Here is a 17089-nt window from a genome sequence, read left to right on the forward strand (position 1 = left end):
TATATACCTGTGATGACCACAGCAATGTGTTTATTGCATTGATCAGTTACAGTCCAACAGATATCATCTGAGGAACAGCCCACAGAGTAAATAGGTAGGCGTTAAAGCAAAAAATGCATTCAGGGTCATGGTTAGCTGTGCTCCAAAGTAGCAATACAGTAATAAGTGTTAATCACATGACTAATAATTTCTCTTGTAATAAATTGTTGGTCTACCTTGCTGCCACAAACCAAACACTTAGCTATGCAGAAGCATTAAAATATAAGCTGTAGTTTTATTGAAACAATACTAACCAAGGAAGGGGAGCCAGAAAGTTTGGTCCTTTTCCTAACCACTGTTGCAGTCAATTCTATTACTTAGGTAGATGAAAGCACAACAAAGAGATGCTGTTATTGTTCTTTAACCTAAGATTATGATGCTAAATTCCTATCTACACTTATATAGATAGTTGTCATTCATAGAAATAATAACATGAAAACCCCAAGATCTCTTGGTTTTTCTCTTCTGGCTGTCAATAGTTTCTGAATGTCATTAAGGAAAAGAAGTGCATACATGAACTAAGTAATGTACAATACCTACAAGACGATTTTATTTTTGTTTAAAAATATGGAAGATTTCTTGCTGACCCTGTCAACAACTATGAGTAGCTAATTTGTTAGCTCAGTGACTCATCGTCAATTCAGTTTACATGTAACTGACAAAGGTCAACCATGAAAAAAATGTATTTGATTTCAATATGTAATTCAAGGAGGTGTGACATTTCTGGTTTTTTTTTACTGCTTAATGTAAATTCCTCTAATTGCAGAACCTGTCTGCTGAATAGTTCTAGGTTAACTGGTTCACTTTAAATTTGATTTGAGAATCATTCAGTTAGCTCCCTAAAACAGTCTGACCTGTGCTGGCTGTGTACAGTACAACTGCAACATTGAACAAGGGGTTCTGCAATCACTGGTCACATATTTCCATTGGTTTCTGCTGGTTGGAGTGAGAAGATGCTCTTTCTGAGTTATTCATCTCAGTTATTTCAGGCCTCATCTGTGCTGAGGTCACTGTTCTTGGTCAGGTTGCCATGGGGAAGGGATAAGGGAAAAGTGGCCTTCTGTGCTTACTTCCATTTCGCTGCACAGCTTGCTGCTTAGCATGGGGCAGTTTGACAGGAAGTGGCTGTGAGGAAGCCCGCACTTGTTCCAGTTCATCTATCACGATAAGAGTTATTTTGGAGTGAAAGAATACAACCCAAGGGATGCAGAAATTTCAAAAGATCAAAATCAGAGCATGTGCATGCTGACAAAGGAGAAATCCCATGTAAAGCATTGTAAATGCTTTGTAAACAAATTGGCATTGTAAACAAATGTGGCATTGGACTCTATAGCAATGTTGTTCTGTTCTGTTTAGGATTTATATGTATATATATATTGTTTGTTTGTTTGTTTGTTTGTTTTGTTGGTTTGTTGGTGTGGATGCCTCCCTGCTTTTCCACATGCACAAGGCATTGCATCTCAGGGAAGAAGCTAGAGCCCCCAGACAGACCATGACACTGATGCTTTTCTGTTTCTGGCAGTAAAAAGCTCCACAGAGAGTGCAGGTCAGTAAGAAAGAATGACCTGTGTAGATAAATACTGATATATTCTAATAGGAAAGAATCATTTATGAAACAAATATACATAGCTATTGATGAACAGATAAAAATTTTTTAAAAAAAAAGATAAAATAGATTCTTTGCTGGCAGTGGTTGGGACAGCTCTGACCAGCTTGTGAAAGCTGGATCCTTAACTTGTCAGTGAGCTACATGAATTGCAGCCCCAATAATAATAGTGTAAGCTATCAAAGTTCAACTGGTCCAGAGGCACGTGTTCTTCACTGACTCCCACACCCTTCGCATCATACTCTGCTCTTTAAGAGCTAAGGACTGAAAACAGGGAAATACATGATTTATATCTAAAGGTGGAAGAATATGTACCAAGTTTTGATTATAATACCATATATAGGATAGTCAAGATTTTTTTCCCAAGATGAGATAGTATTAGCTACCAGTAACTACTACATTAACCAGATTCTGTGGTACTTAAGTGCTTTCATTAAATTATCCTGCTAAAAAGTTATCTGTGTTTGGCAGGAAGCTGTATTTGCTGGAAAAAAAAAAAAAAAAAAAAAAAAAAACAACTGAAAATTGTTCATCTTGATCTTAGGATCCTTCTTGTCATTTTCTTAGCTGGCCAGCTCACATGCACTGGATGGCCAAAAGGCATGTGCATAGTTCATGACCAGTCAGGCATGCATTTGTCAGGTAATGACAGGATTTGGGAAGGCAGCAATGATAATGCATATTTAGAAGAAAGGATCAGGGCATGTGCTAGATAACTGGAAATACAGTAATATAGACACCAGGAGGAAAAGGGAGACAACTATCTCAGCAGAAAGACCATAAAATGTAAAGGATATGTTTGTAGGAAATCACACTCTGGAAGTCTATGGCTAATAGAACAACCTATTGAAAGGTAGTGTTTGAATCTGCTGACTGTCTCACTTGAGACCTACTTTTTTTCTGCTGGTACACTTATGATTTGTAATTCTAACACAGGAGTTAAGTGTTGACTTCAAATCCCGCACAGATCCACTGACGTCTTTTCCCTTTACAGAACTTGCAGTCAGAGAAAGGAGCCCTACTGCACAGAAGATTTGAATAGATGGATAAGTACCAGTGAAAGTATTTGCATAAGGAAAAGAATTATATTTTATAACTCAACATGAGAAGCACAGATTACTTTGCACATACTTATTAAGATTAGCCTATAAGAATTCATTACTGGCATCTTACTGGAGAAATTAGTTATTTCTTTCTCAGTCAAAGATAACATGTAAAACTTTGTTTGTACAGCAGACAATTAAGATGGAGGTTATTTCCTAATGCTAATGAAAGTTCTCCCTTAGAACCATTGCAAATTTCTATGGACCTCTAACCTGTCATTTTCTTCTGTTTGGTTCATTGTATTTTGCAACAAAGAAAACTGTACCCGGCTGTGCATGGAAAAAGAAAAACCCTTTTTCAGACAAAAGAAGCAAAGCTCTTTTGTTACCAAAAAAAAAAAAAAAAAAAAGCACAACTTCAGAAAAGATATTTCCTAATTTCCTAATACAGACCACTTAGCTATTTGACTGTTTTCAGCATGCAGAGGGTTAAGTCCAGCTGAGAATGCCAGACATACCTGTATTCATTCAATTTTGAATAAAGTGACAAATTCCTATTCTTGGTCACTGGAGCACAAAATTAGCCTTGTGCTTCAGTGAAAGGTCAACATGGGAAGAAATAAACAGGAGGTGAGAGGTCACGACCTGTATACAGAACAGCAAAAATGGCTGAATAAAAAAAAAATATATATAAAAAAAAAAAAAAGTTAATTCTACTGTATGTTGTACTTTCCATATAGTCAGGTCCCACTGGACATGTAGAGCAGTCCTAGAATGTTTTCCTAAAAAACAGAGGAATGAAATGTGCTTTTATATTGCTGGTTTTGTACAGGCCCCATTGCTTTTGTCTATTTTAGATAACACCCATATATAAATATTCATTCATATGATCCAAGATTCAATGAATCTAAGAGAAGTTTCACTGATCAGTCCCAGAGGACTGAGCTGTCCATGTCTTTTAGTAGCACATGTTCAGTGCTTAGTAAAGACCCCTGCAAAATGCTCAGGAGCAGCACCAGTTGCTGATGGGAACTGAGTCAGAGTCAGCTGAAAGGCATTGAAATGAAGCAACAGAAATAGCGTTTAACTCTACTAAGCCTCTGTCACTGATGGACTGAAACACTGCTCCTATGTGATGTTGGATATCAGGACCTTCTCGTCTTGGTATAAGGAAGAAATTCCATCTTGAATCACATGAAGTGAGTCTGTTTTAGACTACATCTACACACAGGTGTCTTTACCATCACATCCTAGCATGGAAGCTCAAGCTGATTAAAAATAAAGCATTACAGAAAAGAAAAAAAAAAAAAAAAAGCCTACTCTGTATGTGCATATGGTTGACAGAAGGCCCAGCTAGGAAAGAACAGCTCTGCCAGAAATAGTTGTCTCTTTAAAAACCAATACAAAATCAAGGTGTTGAACCAAAGAATATCTCCCTGGACAATGCGGTATTGATTTGTAGAGTATTTGGCTTTGTAAAAAGAAAGCATTCAAGAAGGTAAAAAAGTCATTGTTCATTCTGCAATGCTGGGCAAATAGATTTTTCTTTTCTTCTGTTCTTGAAACTTATTTGAGAGCAGATTATGAAATATATATTTATCATAAAATGGCAATTCACTGCAATCAAAACTCTAAGCAGTATAAGATTGATTTTGACTAATGTCCTGTTTCCCCCCAAAATTAAGAGCAAATGGAAACAAAATGATTGAAACAACCTGTTTAAACTTTCTGAAATTCAAAATTCTCTTTTTCATTTGAAGTTCCTCTACTTTTAACATGGTAAGTATGCTTACATGAAAGAAAGGAAAAGGATGAACACAAAAAATATTGAAGATACTGGAATTCATATCAACTTACTCAGTTCCTTTCCAAAAGTTTGCATTTTAATTTACAAAGTAAATTTGTCATAATCTAAGAAAATGTCTCTAGGAAGAGAAATTTTATCCTGCACAGTTCCAGTTGTGAAATATTCCAAGTGCACCTGAATATGATGACCTCAGAATCCAGAAAATATCTTGAGAAAGCAGTGTGTCTTCATGTGTTACCGTATGGGTTTACCCAAGATTACAACTAAACTATCAAAAAATATGTAAGTAGGCAATCTTTCCTACTTCAGTCTTGCTTTAGATTTATTTTTCTAATTTTTGCTTTGTGTCTTACCAACATTTTGCTAACTTTATCATGTTCTTTTATTCTGAAATGGATATTTGCCTTCTGTTTGCTTTATTTTCCTTTCTAGGACTTGCTTGTGTTTTTGGCTTAATATATCTCATATTAGCAGCAGAGTTTTACAGTGTTATGCCAGTTGGCACTTCGTATTTCAGCAGGTTGAAGAGCAGTATGAGGTCTTGTGAGGAAAATACCCACCCAAATTAACCAATTACAGTCCTTTAGCAACTGTTTGTACCTTTAACTACTATACATCAGAAAACAGAATGGTCTTGATGATTCACTGATAGTTCTCCAGTGATTCTCAAACAACGTGAGCCAAATTAATTTATGTTGCTGCTCAGAGAAGACAGTAAATAACCCAGTCAGACATATGTCAAAACTTAGCAAAAATAGATGTTTGAATTTTGTATGACTAGTTAATAAATTCTGTTTGCATGCTGTGGTAAGGTATATTGTTCTTTTGAAATAAGGCCATAGTATTTATTCTGATGTTAATAGAAGGAAAAAAAAAATCATCTTATTTCTTCCCATTTCTCAGTGGTAAGTATGGATAAGTGTAAGAAATCTGTAGATCATTTTATATGACAAGAAGACCATGTGCTCCAATAGAATTCTTCAGTGAAATTTAGATACGTGATTTTCTTTGGGGAAGAAAGAGTATATAGGCTTGTATATATTCTATATACTAATGTTGTCTGTCTTTTTGTTTCTATCAATTCTGCTTTGCTATGGCTGCAGAATGGATGACTCTATGTGACAGTGACTCTCAGAGGACAGTGAATAGACTGTTGTTCATTTTTTACAAGACTGAGATAATGGAAAAAGAGTGGAGGGACAAGCAACCAGAATAATTGCTGAAGTTTAGACTGACATGCCTAGTTCAGAAATTCTGCTGTCCATCTATTCATGCAACTGGGAAGTGATTTTAGTTCTTTAATTCTCCAGCATGCAGAGGCAGTGATTTAGACAAGCAGCTTTTTTTCTCTTTTCCCATCAGCACTTGAGCAAACTCTCTCCAAAGCTGACTTTGCTATGATTGCTCATGATTTGACTCATGGCAACTGTAATGTTCTTTCAATTGGTGCAGCTTCAGACTATATGGAAACCATAGAGAATGTAGGAGGCAGCTGGTTGTTCAAATGAAGTTTCATGCCAGAAGCTTATACTGTTTCTTGAGAGCTTTTGTGGTATGGCACAGATTCAGTTCACTCTATGTCAGTGAGATTCCTACTGACCATTTCTTACCTAGAAGGAGATTAACAGTCCTTTAAGAATAGAGGTGCTTTTGTTTGGGAGCAAGTATATGAGATAGGAGTGTGGCTGCAATGCCTGAGCTTGAGCTATGCCACAGTCCCATGAGACATTAGGGGCTGCACTGGGTGGTGCACCAGTAGGACTGCAGTTCATGCAGCACACCCTTTCCTTCCATTCTCCATAAATCTCCTTCTTCCCTCAGCTATGAAAGAGCTGAAGCATACTCCAGTGACCAATTATGGTTACTAATGTAGTTACTAATGAAACTAGAGGAAATACTTACCATGAAAAATCTTTGAGACTACTCCACGAGTTAATTCCCCACTAAGTATTTCCTCTAGTTTCATTAGTACCTAGTACCTTTTGTTTGTACAAAAGAAGAAGAAGGAGGAGATGTTATTTGTCCCCATGTTTTTCATGTTGACACAGCAGTATATAAGGGGCCTCTGTTTGGAAGGTGCTTCTTGACTTGACCTGGGAGGTCATAGGCAAACAGCTGATAGGCAAGCTTTCATTAGAAGTGAATGCTTATGATTTTGTCATTAAGATAACTATCCAGCAAGTTACCTCTCTGTTGCAATATGTGTGATAATTGATATCTGCATCCGCACTGCTTTGTTGCAGCATAATAATAGTCTGTCTTAAACCTATATGAAAGGTTTCTCTTTGCTAAGAGTATCAAAATAAGCTATTAGATAGGGACAAATTCTGAAATCAAGAGTCAGTTTTCCTTCTGTCTGTATTCAAAGGTCTGACAGTTCGTCACTGAAATCCCAGAATAAGGTCATGTTATGTAAATAAAATGCTATTTTTTACTTCAGTCATATTGATGTACCAATGATCCACTAATGTCTTTCAGCCGTGAAAGGAGATGGGTGTAAGAGAAAGAATAAAGTTGTGGGGAAGCTCTGTGGTAGTTTGTCAGTGTTTTGTGGTGGGTAGTAACATCCAGATAACACTGCTTTGCCCAGTGTTCACATGGCCAAAGGTCTTCTGTTCATTAGTTTGAAGACATCATCAATGTCTTTGAAATTAACATACAGAGGAAAAAAAAAAAAAAAAACAAAACAAAACAACAACAACAAAAAAAAAAACAGAAACAAAAAAACAAAAACAAAAAACAAACAAACAAAAACTTTCTTTCTCTCTACCTCTTATTTAATGAAATAGTTCTTTTAATATGTAGGTAAATAAAATTTAGTTTTAATGACAAGTTTTACTGAAGTTAGCCAGAAATAAAAGAGGCAATGTTCACTGCATTGCTTTAACTGATGTGGCTTTATGTTATCCTTCTACACTCGTGGCTAATGTCTAATGATGTTTAAATGTTGGCAGTTTTATTATGTTGATTTAACAATTATTTATTACAAATCTTTCTGGATTCAGAGGGAGGGAAAGCTGTAGTGCACCGTAAAAATAGAGACAATAATAAAAGAAATGCAAAATTTATCTTGCAAGAATACTTTTTACTATTAATTTTATGCATTATTTACACTAATAGTAAAATACACAGATTGTATCAAACTGGGAGTGTTGATACATGAGTAGCTGCTTTTAACAAAGGTACAGGTATTAATTATCAATTAGCAGAAATTGCTGCTAATAAGACTGGGGGAGGGGAAGAGAAAAACTTATCAGGAAAAGCTGACACTTACAATGTTCTGTAAATTACCAGTATTTTTTTTTCCTTCTGCCTTGGATGATATGAAAATAAGTGTCAGGAACATAATTACTAAATACATCTAAGATACAAACCCTTTTGTTGTTCTTTTAATCATTTGAGGGAAGAATATTAATTCCTTGGAAGATTCTTGCCCTTTTCTACAGATAACAAGTAAAATTAACTAACAGCTCAATTATTTCCTTAATGAGGTAGCTCCCCTCCCCATCGGCATGAATTCAGTTTAAATTTTTTTTTTCTTCAAATGTCTTCTACTATCAATCAAATATCTTTTCAGTGCATAATCAAGAAATCCTACTAGAAGGAAAAACAAGTTGGAGCTGATGTCAACTACAGTGGTTTACTTATAACCGCTGCCTGTCATGCATGCAGCCATACTAGCGATTACAGGTTGACTAACATAAGTACTTTATAACCAAGGTAGTAATAGAGGAGCCAAAGTTGAAGACTTTTATAAATATTTAATCATTTATTCAATATATATTGCTTACACCACATTTGAATACATTGTCCTTTCCCAGCTGTGAGTCTTTGATGAGCAATTGATGGACTGAAATTTGCTTGCTTAACTGTTCTGTGAGTAGTTGGAAATAAGAAATGTGATACAGATATGACAACATCAAAAAAAACACAGAAATGATACAGAGACAAATTAAAAAGCTATGCTCGCTTAATTGCTTATTCATAATATATGTTTTCATTGTCCATAACTAATGTCAAATAGTGCTTAGAATGGCAATTTGCATTTATGAAGGAAGGAAACAAATATGAGAAAACAAACAAACAAACTACACTTCCTGGTTTACATACAATATTTCTACAAGTCTGCTTATCCAAGAACAACACTAATTCATGTTAGACATTTTGGCCTGAAACTGTCTAAATATATCCTGTATCCAAGAACTACATCTACTGTGTGAGTCTTTGCTTTATCGTGGAAGATAAAGTTTGAGAAAATCTTTTGCTTCTTGTGATTTTGTCATATTTCAGCTCACCAGATGAGAATAACAAGAAAACGAAGTTTTATTTGTATATTTCCACTATCTTCTGGCAATCAGATCAGCTGCTCACCTTATAAAATAAGGAATAAGGACTACATATTTTGTCAGTAAGAAAGTCTGCAATAAGGCAAGCTACCAATTTCAGAGTTTATACAGTAGGATAAAAATTAAAGCATTTGTTTATGCACAGAGATGAATTAGTGCAATGAAATAATAATAGTATGGATTATTTATGGAATGTACACTGACCTACTTGTCCTTGGGAGGAGGCCTGCAAACAAGTATAAACCCAGTTATAGCATAACAATATCCTATTTTACAGCTGAAACAAGTCAGGCTTCTTGTGTATGGATAGTCAGTAGCAGAGTTTATGCAATTCAGTGGTGATACCATGCATGTAAAACAATATGTTAAAAACAGCAAAAATTGTGTTTTTTTTTCTTTTTTTTTTTTTTTTCAGAATTCAGTAACCACAAATAAGCCATCATTTCTAGAAAAATTAATCAACTAGCCTCTGGCCACAAACTTCAAGGGATGTATCAGCAGGTAAATTCCACCCTACCTAACATAAAGGAGTCTATCTTTCACCCATAGTGAAAACTTAAACAATATGAAAAGAAAGTGTCTTGCTGTGGGACCTGTCTTCTGATGATCTGATAGCCTAAACTTTAAAAGCCCTAAAGAAAGGGCTTTCTAAAGAAAACCTTACTATGAAAGCATAGTCTTTTACATTGTTTCTGTGAGTGCATGCAAAGTTATTGAATGTACATGTACATAATTTTATTATACATTCATTGCAAGGAAAATAGTATCTGGAAAAAGCTTCTGGATCAACACTCTACCGTGTATCTTAATAGGGTTTACCACTATGAATTTTAAAATTAAGAAGGCTTGAGGAAATTTGTGGCAGGTTGTCTGGAAAAATGATTTTGAAACAACTGGAAATTAGTGTTGTGGTTTTTGTTGTTGTTGTTGTTGTTTGTTTGTTTGTTTTTTTTCACCTAAAATTAAGTCTGATATATATTTCTTTTATTAACAGGACATATAGAAACTCCTTAATTTTCAGAGTAGCTTTCAGAGGTCTCTAAGCCTGATGACAAGGATACATTGAATATATGCAAATTCTTCAATAAATATGATATAGTTTTGTATTTGTGATGATACTAAATATGTAGTTTTGTTGGCTTCAAAATTTTGGAGATTAGTCCTGTGTGTAGTCCTGCAAGAAAGCAGGAGAGGGATTCCTTTGTCAGGGAGTGTAGTGATAGGACTAGGGGTAATGGGTTTAAACTTTTTTTTTTAATCTAAAAAAAAAATTAAAAAAAAAAAAACAACTAAAAAATCTAAAAAAAAAATCTAGATTTAGAGAACCTATTAGGAATAAATACTATGAGAGTGAGGCACTGGAGCAGGTTGCCCAGAGTAGCTGTGAATGCCCCATCCCTGGAAGTGTTCAAGGACAGGTTAGATGGGAATTCGGGAAACTTGATCTAGTGGGAGGTGTCCCTGCCCATGGCAGGGGTGTGGAATTAGGTGATCTTTAAGGTACCTTCCAACCCAACCCAATCTATGATTCTATGTTTTATGTTGTATTTTCACACTGTCTACCAGTGACCTGTGAATAACATTAGTGACCTGTGAATAACATTATTGGATTAAAGTGAAATTGATATTTAGGAAGATGTTAGTTCTTTATCTTTCACTCTTGTGGGATGTATAGCTGGATATAAATAAATAGTGATAGTAGTGATAAACAACAATAAACAATCATGGTTATTATTCATTGTTCTACATACCCAACATTTTGTATTAGGATATTGAAGGATATATCCCCCAATAGATTCAGGGAAAAAAAATACTTTCAGGTAAACTACATAGAAAAATAATGAACTTCCAATTTGTATCTGTATAAAGCCATGCAGCTCTACTATCTCAGAAAGTACAGAGCATAGTTTGGCCCCATATGTGCAAAATATTTTTATAGCTTTAAAATTGGCCTCTAAAAATGGGTTAAAAAAAAAGGCAGTTGTTCTTTATACTTCCGTTGGAAAAATCAGCAATACGGTTTTATCTTTTTTTTTTTTTCCTTATTCATCTTTCCATTAAACAAAACAAAAAAATTATGGAAGGAGGAAAGACTACTTCACATAAACAAGAAATAAGGTAAGGTTAGGTGCAGATAGGCAGGGACAAAATGTTAATAATGTGGAGCTGTGTACTCTGGAGAATAGTCATTCCTCTTTTGATTGAAGATGAGGTGCCAGAGGTGGTTTGTTATGGTGCTCTCTCATAGCTGTAATGAAAGAGAGAGATAAAAATATATATACATTAGTGGGAGCAATGACCGGAATACATTAATGAAAGAGAGGTGATTGACCTAAGAGGTATAATAGATAGTCTCTGTTTTCCCTAAAAGAGTCTAGATTTTGATAGCTTAGTAAAATGTTGTCTAGGTAAAATAATATGCAAAGCCTGTGTACTCTCAAGTGCCTGATTAATATATTCATAGGGACTATAAAAACATATGGGTTGAGAAGGATGCCAAAAATTAAGCATCTATGACCCATACCAGAATGGTTTCAAAAGTATGAGATCATCTAAATGCGTCACGTAAAGACAGTTTGTGTCATTCTGAAAACAGCCTTTTTTTTTTTTTTTTTTTTTTTTTTTTTTTTTAACAGTAGTGTAAATACATAATTATAATAAGCAATATCAAACAGCTGTGATGGGAAACATACTGGAGGCATCAGATCCAGAAGCATCTATACTGGATGACAGCCAAGTGAAATGGGTTTCTTTCCCCTCTCTCCTACTAGCCTTTCTTTTCCCCTCCAGTGCAAAATGAATCAAGGGATTGTTTGTTGAGATTTTCCTAATGTTTATTGTTTTCTCAGTGAATCAATGCAACAATGGCTGAGGAATCAAAGAAATGAATTCCATTCAGATCCAAAAGAATACAATTCTGACCTTACTAGCTTATCAGGAGCTGATTAAGGACAAACTGGCCCATAAAACTTCACTACTGTGACATGCTCTGCTATGGATCTGGTATTCAGTTCTGGGTAGATTTTTTGGTGCCTCAGTACACTGCATGTGAGTAAGCTGGATATGGCAATAATTGCTTTCTTCTATCCATTTCTGGAACTATCAATGTATATGCTGCCTTTGCAGCATGAATGATATCATGTTATATTACTAGCCAGTATTGACAGAGTCTCCTGGGTACCAAAATATTTTTGCTACTTTTTCTACTGGCATCATCAGAAGCATCAATAAATGTGTAAAACGGGAATAATGCTAGATTGTGCTATAAAAAGTTCAAATCCAGTAAATCAACAGTGAGACTCCAAGAAATAATTAAATAGTATGGTGGAATTTGCAGATCTCCTGCAAAGGTGGGTGTTTTCCAGGAGTCTCTAGGAAAAAAGCAGGATTCAATAGTTCACAGTTCATCATGGGTAAGGCTTTCCTGATTGTCATATAAAAACTCGTGATAAAAATTCCAAAGGAACTCATCTGAATGTCAGACCCAGCATGTAGTCGATAAGGCTCAGTTATTCAGTACTGACACAGCATGGCAAAGCTATGAAGACATTGCTCATTTCAACTTCTATTGCCAAGGTTGGGTGCTTGACATCTCCATCAACAAAGGATGAAAATGGAAGAAGAAATCTGAATCACTGTCTTCTGATGAGGATGGTATTCAAAATGATTCCTTTGTTTCTTCCTTGCAATAGGAGGCTGTAAGGAAAGAATTAAAGCAAGCTTAAAACGACAATGTGGTGCTCTAGCAAGACATAAGTCACTATGCAGTCAGCATCAGCACCAACAGCAATGACCATGTTCACTTCCTGGGAGCAATTCAGTCACTTCAGACACCTCTCTTCCCTGTCGTCCTCATAATCTTTCTACAAATATTCTCCTCCTGCATTTTCCTCTCCCCAACTCAGTCTGCTAAAGACCCACCTATAGAGTACATATTTTCCATTTGCTGAGTAAGCAACCCTTCTCTTGGGCAGCAATTCTCTCACTCAGCACTTCCTCCTCAAATTCTTTCAGCATCAGGCTCCCACCCACCCACCTCAGTTACTGAAGATAACTATCATCCTGCTATTCAATTTTTTGCAAGTAGATATATACACTTTTTACCTCATTTTTTCACATTTTGTTTTTGGTAGGAGAAAACAAACAAACAAGCAAGTAGCAATGTGCCCATTGCCTTTCCAAGTGAGCTCATGTGTTGGGTCTGTCTGGGATGGAGTCACCTTTGCCTGCAGCAGCCCACACAGTGCTGTACTCTGCACTCGTAGGTGGAACAACACTGATATCACTCCAGTGTTGTGTGTATTGCTGTATAGTGCTGGCACAGCATCAGGACTTCATCCAAGCCCCCAAGAGCCAGCAGGCTGGAAGTGGGCAAGTGATGGGGAGGGGACATCACCAGGGCAGCTGACCTAAACCAATCAAAGGGATATTCTATAACACCTGATGTCACACTCAGCAATAAAAAGGGGGGCTCTAGTGGGGGAGAGGACTGTTCCTCCTGAACAACCACTATGCATTTTGAGGCCCTGCTTCCCAGGACATGGCCGAACATCACTCGTTGATGGGAAGTAGAGAATATATATATTTTTCCTTCTCTCTGTGCTTTCATGTGGACTTATTGTTTCTTTTGTTTCTTTTTCTCCCCATTCCCTTTTCCTTTAATTAAACCATTCTCACCTCAAACTTCGAGCTCTCTGTGTTGTATTTTCTCCCCCTTCCTCGTTGAGGAGAGGGGGAGTGAGAGAGCGGTTGTGGTGGAGCTCGGCTGCCCACACAAGTAAAACCACCACAGCTCAGCTACCTCAGGAGTGTACCTGTATGTGTATCTTCTTCCTGATGAATCATCTAATCATCTCTTTCTGGAAGCAAGTGACATCCATATGTTGAATGATCTCTATCTCTACTTGAATAAGTATCTTCCATAAATATGAGCAGGAGCTCATCCTTGCTCTGTTTCTCAGAAGGGGCAGACATTCACCATTCAATCTGATCCTACTACAGTGCAAAGAAGGCTGAGACTGTTTGGGCTGCTATCAGTACAGAAGCTGTGGGTATTATTTCCAGAATAGGCAATTTTGTAAACCAGCATGGAGAAGATGTTGTTAAACGGTCTGCCACTTCAGAAAGTTTGGTCTATTCTGGTTTGAAATAGTTGTTAGTTCCTGTTAAGGGAGACGTGTAGGTCTCCATCACACAATTTTCCTTTAATTCTTTCTGTGTTGCCTACCAGTGTAATGCACACTCACCATATCTTTAAATATGAAATTCTCACTATCAACGGACAACTCTCCAAAATCCCCTTTCATCTATATGTAGCCACAGTCTGATTGCTGAAAGTAGCTTCAGGCTGTCCTATGTGACAAATCATTGCTGGGCATGAATTTGATTTTGTTATTACATTATAGACCATACTGTTCTCTTGTTCCTATTTATTTTCAATTCTGTGTGCACCACTTACTTAAGTGGAGATACTTGAAATTTATACTTGTGTACACATTAACACAATCCAAGCTGCTATATTTTGTGCTTCTTTTCGTCTCTGGACCATGGTCTGGCTAACCATAAAGTACTGGTGATGATATTAGACATTGGAAAGCTATTGATTCTGCCATTACAGGCTTTGTATGGGAATAAGTACAACTAACAGAGCCACTACTTACAGCACAGTATTATTTTTATTTGTACTATTATGCAGCAGTTTCTACTCTCATAGAACCATTTAAGAAAAGGCCACACGTTTCATATGATAACTGCAATGCCCTAGGCAAAAAAAAAAAAATAATATATATATATATATATATTTAAGGGTGCTTTAATGTTTTCTTAACATTATTTTAGCATTTTCAGACCCCAAGCATTTTTTTTTCTAATCAAATGCAACACTGCAGAACATGAGATTGTTTGTGCTTTCCTCCTATCAGTCAATGCACAAACTGAGAACATTCAAGTCCTGTTTTCAAACAGAGATGCATTAGTGGGAAATAAGAGCTGATTGCCCTGCTGTCCTGTGAAGCTATCAAAAGCTGATGAAGTATTTTTCAGTCATCCACAGAGCTGACATGCTCTGGATCCCAGTGCATTAAATAAATCTAATTATGACACTTTAATAAAATATGTTAAAGGCGTTTATTTGAGGCCAAAGTCTGAAAGCAACACAGAACATGTTCCAACAATAAAGCTCCTACACCTGGATGTTAACCTCTTCAATGCCCTATGGACATATGGCTTCAGTCCAGGAAAGCAGCACCTGTAGTTCTCTGTGAATGTCTGCCATACGTCCTCACGTTGCAGAGAAGTTAAGTATGACAAATTTAGCAAGTAGAGAAGCACAGTGACTCCAAACATGCAGAGTTTACTGGTGCTGCAAGTTCAGTGAGCCAGTAGAGAGTACACAAAATTGTTCACTCGCAGTTTGCTTGATTAGAGAACTGGGTTTGGATTCAGTCTGTTCATGTCCTTTGTTATTCACTGTTCCCAAATACTCATGTGAGCAAAGCTATGTTCCTACAAACATCCACAAACAGCAGATTTGGGCACTTGCCAGATGCATATATTCAGAAAACAAAACCTGTTTTCTGATAAAATGACATTCATTTTGGGAGAAAGCAATAGCTCACAAAGAACAGATCATCAATATGGGAACAGATATAATACCACGTGACTGGTCACAGCACTCAGCTAGAAAATCCTAACTACTAAATGATCAACTGAATGCTTATGCTTTGGATTGTTCAAGGCTTAATTGAGCTGTCTGCAGATGAGGAACATGAAGAAAGCTATGTTCTTCCCTCTGCTGTTCTCAAGGAAGGGAATTCTGCAAAATGCTTTTGAACTAGACTAGGCTTCAGCCAGTGGAATCCTGGATTGCTTTACAGAAAAATAAAATATTCCCTGTGAGTTTAAATTACAGAGCTTATTTTAATTGTATAGATGCCATGCCACAAACACATAACAATTCTGGGGTTTCAAAATATGGGGGTACAAGATGGAATGTTGATGTAGCAACAGATTTTTTCCTATCTTAGTGCTAGAGGGAACTGAAATTTAGAAAATTAATATGCTTTTAAAAATCCCACGCAAAATGTAAAGAAAAATATTTTATTGTGCTTTTTCTGTGCCAATATCACAAAGTAATTACACAAATGCTTAGTAAATTTCACCGCCCTGCTGCTTTTCAGAAAGCAATGTTAAAATTTACCAACAACAATTAACATCCTTAAATTTGTTTAATTCTGTTTATGAGTAAAAGATTACATCTGTGGGGTTATTTTTTTTTTTCAGCCTTTTATATACCAGTATTTTCTTTTTCTATTTCAGATGGACATTGCTGTACCTTTAAGTACTATATATATATATATATTAATAGTCTCCAAAAAATGTGAAGCCTTGTTTGCAATCAATGCATATTCCCCTTTTGTGTAAGAATAACAAATGTTGATAGAAATAGCCATTGGGTTTGCAAAGAACCCATTTCATGTGTCAGAATAGTTGTGCCTCTTGTAGATGAAATGTCAAAAGCAGGCAGATATCTCAATGTGAAATGACCTTAAGAAAAACCCGACCTCGCCAAAGATGACCTTTTTCCAGCAAGAAACATTACAATTACAACCATATTGATGCTGCAGCTTCAAAAACAATATGCTTTTCTTTCTTTTTTTTTTTTTTTTTTTTGTATTTTTCTGTCTTGGCATCCTATGTATTTTAAATAAAGATGTACAGTAGTCCACTTTATGCTGTTTCTCTTGAGATGATTTATGGTCATGGGTTTGTTTTATAAGTGTACACATACACAGGGGCATGCATAATAATATTTTCATAAATATAGATATACATAGAGACACACACATAAATATAACTATATACATTCATAAAGGATCAAACAAAATTATCCTAATTTCTCAAGGGGCCTAACATTTTTTTGTGTCCATATTACATTAGTAGAATGTATTACTTCCTGTAACTGAATTAAATCTTTTCACAGTACCTTCCTTTTCTGAATTTTTAACAAATCCCCATGGCCTCACTTTCTTCAAGGAAAGTATATGTCTTATCAATGTGTTAATCAAACTGAAGTGTTCAAGGTTCTTTTAAAGTAGCATTGAAGAATTATTCACATGTAATAGTGTATGTGTATGCATGTGCCATGGCTGATTACTGGCAAGCAGTTTCTCCTTTAGACTAGGAAAACAAAAAACAAAACCCCAAAAGATCCCTTCTTAAGGATTGAAGGTGTACAATTCCTCTTTTT

This window comes from Anas platyrhynchos, chromosome 5, assembly GCF_047663525.1.
Source record: "Anas platyrhynchos isolate ZD024472 breed Pekin duck chromosome 5, IASCAAS_PekinDuck_T2T, whole genome shotgun sequence".
Taxonomy (NCBI): Eukaryota; Metazoa; Chordata; class Aves; order Anseriformes; family Anatidae; genus Anas; species Anas platyrhynchos.